Consider the following 5644-nt stretch of genomic DNA (forward strand, 5'->3'; position numbering starts at 1 on the left):
GGATATTTTGGCCCCAGATGGATGTCCCTCTATAAAGCCGTAATTAAAAAAAAAAAAACTTCTAGGGCTAGTTTCAAGCTTGAAAGCCAAAGAAGGCAAGAAGCAATTAAAACTACTTAGATGTTTTAGGTATTAGTCAAATAATATATGCATACCTTTTCTTAGGGAGTTCTGCCCTGAATATTTGTCCAGTGCTAGAAGGATGAGTTTCCAATAAGAATCTGAGACCTCAGTTAAAGATGCTGTTTTCCGTTGGATTTCACATATGAATGTTAACTCAGGTTCTAAAATAAATAGAAGAATAAACTTTAATACACCAGGATTTTAGTTGAGAGGGGTACACAGCAGGAAGGGAAGAAGTCTTTATTTATTTAGCTATGTATAAAGGTATATATATGTTTGTATTTTTTTTCTAGCAAGAAATATCTATTTGCACTTCCCTTAGGAATGATGGTACTTGGAGTACTTCTAAATATATATGTGTGTGTGTGTGTGTGTGTGTGCATGTGTGTGTGTCTATCTTAATGTACATCTGTATAACAAATGTCATGGAAACTACAAATCAAACCATTTAATTGGATTGTTACAGAATGTTAATGACTGCAGTTAATTGATTCCAAATTATTTAATGTTTCTTACTGTATAACTTTATTTTCCTTTTCCCTTTTTGTGTTTTAATCTATGCTTCTGTGAAATAATTTTCTATGAAAGTCATTTAAAAAGTGATAACAAATATGATTATCAAAATTCATCTCTTTTGTATGTCTTCTGTTTCTCTACCATGCAAAACTGACACTATATAATGTTTAGTCATGGGTGGCCTTGGATGTATTTAACTTAGATTTGTGGATAAAATAAAAATTCACAAGGATTCTATGACATTCCTCCCTTTTAGTTACCTGTCATTCTCAGTTTTGAGACTATAACACTTTGTATTTTGAATTGATACTATGTGGATAGGTGACTTAACTGGCATTTAAATTACAGTGAGTTCTTTCTGAATTAAGAGCAAGTAAATATTTCTTTGGATTAGAAATTTTGGGGAAATGTGGCAAAACTTGTCAGGAATAAACGTTTGACATTTTGATTTAAAAACAAAAATGAAAACAGTCCTAAGCTGCTTGGGCTCATAAGTGGTAGGCTCATAAGAAAAATGTCAGTGTAAATATTAGACATTCAAAGCTCTTCACAAATATGAAGTCAACCTACAGTTAATTGTGAAATAGTTTGCAAATAAAAATACCTCTTTGGAAATTGGGAAATTCAAAGTATTAAAAAAAATTAGAGAAAAAAAATCACTATCTTAATTATTTTAAGCAATCCAACTCTTATTCCATATCTTTCATTTCCTTCACTGAGAAACTTCTTAAATATTTTGTTCATGCAAAATGTTTACCCTTCCTCACTACCCACTCTTTCTCTAATGACTTACAATTTGATGTCTATCTTTTTCATTCTCATAAAAATTACTTCCAATATTCATCAATAGCTGCCTACATTTCCCTTTGGTTGTCCCACCAGTGTATTCAAAGTCAACATATCCAAAATTGAAATTATTTTTTTCTTCTAAAACTTACTCTACCTCCTGAGTTTACTTTTTTTCTGCCTAAATTTCTTCTTTTTCCCTCTTTTCTCTCTTATTCTCAATTACTGATTAAGTCCTGCTGATTCTTCTTCCACGATGCCTCTATTGTTTATCCTCTCATGTCTACTACAATTATTGTAACTCCATATAGTTACAATGTTTCTTAATCTAGGATCTGTGAACTTTAAAAATATTTTTGATAATTTTATTTTAGTGTAATCATTTTTCTTTGCATACTGATTCACATTGTTTAGTGCATTTTAAAAACATTGTTCCAAGAAAGGACTCATTCCATAAAAATGCTGGAACTAGCTCATATAAAGTCATAAATTTTCAGTTTGAATATTTACATCTTGGGAATCAGCAAATGCTACAAATCAAGGCTTAAATTATTATTTAGTTGATTGTCTAGACTTTAGAAAATATTAATCATATATGTTAAGTTTAAGTGTGTCATTCATACATTATTCAGAAAGCCAGTTCTTAAACATTTAACAAAATATCATTTGTAGAAATAATTTGGAGAAAAAAGTTACGTAGAAAAGAGATCTTATAAGAATATCCTTTACTTCAGCTACTGTGATATAATAGTAGAGTTGTGGAGAGTAAAGACATGCTTTTACAAATTCATAGTTTCAAGAATAAATATTACTTTTTTCTGGAGTTGAAATGTTTGTAATAGTAGTGGACTCAGACAATCGAATTAAAACAACAACAACAACAAATTATTGGTATTATTTTTCCTCATGTGTAAAAACTAACATTGTGTTCTAGGTTTACTTGTGAATTATGGCCAATCAATGGAGAGAATAAATTTTAACTACTCTCAACAATTCACAAAATTGACTCAATTATGCTTCTCTTAGCCATATATCACAAAGAGATTGAGGAAAGAGGTAAAGAACATACATGTTCAAAAAGTATGTAGAGCATCACTTCCTGTCATGGAAAAACCCAGAAACAAAATTGGTGTCAACAAATTGGGGAATAACTGAGAAAATTATGTCATATTAATGTAAAAAATGTGTAGTACAGGGACAGCTAGGTGGCACAGTGGATAGAGCACTGGCCCTGGAGTCAAGAGGACCTGAGTTCAAATCCAGCCTCATACACATAACACTCACTAGCTGAGTGATCCTGGGCAAGTCACTTAAACCCATTGCCTAACCAAAAAAATAAACAAAACAAAATAAAAAAAATGTGTAATACCAAAAGAAATGAAGAATGTAACAGATTCGGAAAAAAATGTAGCAGAGATTATATAAATTAATATATAGATTATAGAAACAGAGTAGTGATTTGTGTGATGATTATAATAATAATGTGAAAGTAAATAAATTTGAAAGATCTCAGAACTCTGATTACAGGACAACCAATCATTTTTTCAAAAGGCAGATGATTATATACACCTATTACCTACTAGTAGAAAATTGGTAGATTAGAAGTATAGAACTAAACATGTTTCTCAGAAAAAACCCACATATTGATTTGTTTCATCTGACTATTTATGGTTATTATAAGTATTCTGTTCATTGAAATTAATTAATTTCACTGCAAATGGATACAAAAGATAGGTGATGTACTGTTGTATAATATATTTTCATTAAAACATTTACAGAAGTGGAATTTTTTAAAAGATAATCTGAGTGATCTACCAAAGTATAGTTGATAATCTATACTTATATGGTTTAATAAAGACTTGGAGTATCAAATATATCCTAATAAATTAAGATGGTGCTGAACTAAAGTAACCAGAAAATTTTAAAAATGAATATTTGATTAGATTGCCCATGTAGACAAATTCTAAAAACAGATATGTTTGTGAAAAATCAGTTCAAGTTATAGTGATAAAAATAGAAATCCCCATGGATTGTAGAAGTATGGTTTTAGAACTGGAAGGAAACTTACAGATGATCAAACCCAACTATCTAATTTTAGATATGGGGATACTTTTGTGGGAGGTTAAGTGACTTACTCAAGGTGACAGAAAAACTAAGTGTATGTTACAGGAATTGAAACTATCTTCTTATCTCCAATAAACTTTTATGAAAGCCTTCTATTAAAGACATTACAACAGCAAATATTTGAATGTGCTAATGGCATAGAAACACATCTTCATAAGTCTCAAAGTATAGAAGTTTATTTAGTAATTTATAGATACACTTAAATTTTATTGATATTTATAATTCAGATGTCATACTGAGTCTTTTGGAGCTTTTCTATTTGTCTTTTTGTCTTAGTGATCAAACAATAATATGCTAATTGTCTACATGTTTATAAATAAACATATACATATACAGAGTATGTTGACAATATGTTGAGTGGGTTTAGTGAAGAGAGCTATTTATGTATGCTTGAACTTCAAAATGTCCAAAATTTAAAGATATCTCTCTGTGTGTACATACATATGTTATTAATTTAACCTAGTTTAATATAAGTTAGGGTTATATTCATTTGAAGAGTTTTAATTTTATAGAATATTGTAGAACAATATTGAATAAATGTGTGTGATATGAAAAATTAAAACCCATACTTCAATTTTCTCTTGTTGATTTGAAAAACAATTATGGATGGATTTAAAGGAAACTTTTTAAATATCATTTCTTTTTGACAACTAGAATTATAAAGTAGAAAACTTTTTTAGTTTAAAATGGTTTTGTCCTTCATCTTTATTACCATGGTGCTTTAGTGGCAAGTCATGAAAATAAATGATTCATTTATTCATTGCACAAATATTTAATGAGCGTTTGATAGGTGCAAAACATTGTTTTCAAGGATACAAAAAATGATAATTCATGGTCTCTAACCTCTAATGTTAACAATGAGAGTTAGAAAAGAACTTAAAATACACAAATAATTACAATGAAAAATTGAAAGGGCTAAGTACAAAGTTCTGCATTTAAAATGCCTTTAGAGATGAAATTGGAGCTGGTTTTTAAAGAATTGGTGGCATGTTGTCAGTCAGTAAGCATGAATGCTATCAGGCCATGATATGTAGTCTTGTTTAGCTAGGTTGTAGCACCCTTCTGTATGAAGGGGAATAGTGGAAGGCAAAAATGAAAAGATAAGTTGGGGAAGGAATATGAAAAAATTCAAGTTGCACACAGAGAGACAGATTTTTAATGCAATGTGAAGGAAGTCATTGAAAGACTTTTTAGAACATGGAAGAAATATGATCATAACTGCATTAAGATTATTCTGAAGGCAGTGTGTAAGATAAGTTAGAAAGCAAAAAATATGAATAAGGAGGGTATTGCACTAGTTCAGGCAGGTATAATGAGGGCCTTTACTAGGGCATAAATATCAAGAAACAGGTCAATACAATACAATGGGCAATTCATAGGTATAAAATTTTGACTGGCAATAAGATGTGAAGGAGGGGGAGAAGTTAAAGATGACTCTGGTTTTTCTCCTTGGAAGCTGAATGTACATGTTATTTGAAGTAATGAATGTAGATGAAATGATTGCCAGGACAGAGTATGAAGAATAAAAGAAACTAGGGAACATATACATTCAGGGAACCAAAAGGAGAGTGAAAGATCATACATTAACAAGCTACCTATTCAGATTATGTAATTGCTGTCTACTGATAGTTACTGTACAGCTAATGCATATACAAATCTCTCAATCACATTGTTTTTGCCATTGTAACCCAGGGCTCAAAACTATATACCATATTTTACTTTGCTATAATGCATCAGCTAGAAGGCACCACTGCTAAGAAAAAAAAAAAGATTCAAAAGGGAGAGTTCCATGAGAATTATTATAGGATATCAAAAGATTTGAAAATCAACATATAGTTCACAATTTCAGATTGTCTCAGCTAGTGATAGAACTAAATTCAGAATATGTAATTTATAACTGAAAGGAATTTTGGAATCCATTTAGTAAAAATCTTTCACTTAACATTTCAGGAATTTGAGTTTACCAAAGTTCTCACAACTAGTAAATAACAGTGCTAACATGGAGAGCCATATCCCCTCTTTCCAAATCAAGTTCTCTTTCCTTTCTTCCAATTCTTTTCCCTGTTTTCATTCTACTGCTCTAATCTAAAATTCT

This window comes from Vombatus ursinus, unplaced genomic scaffold (genome assembly GCF_900497805.2).
Source record: "Vombatus ursinus unplaced genomic scaffold, bare-nosed wombat genome assembly UNPS02009835.1, whole genome shotgun sequence".
NCBI classification, from domain to species: Eukaryota; Metazoa; Chordata; class Mammalia; order Diprotodontia; family Vombatidae; genus Vombatus; species Vombatus ursinus.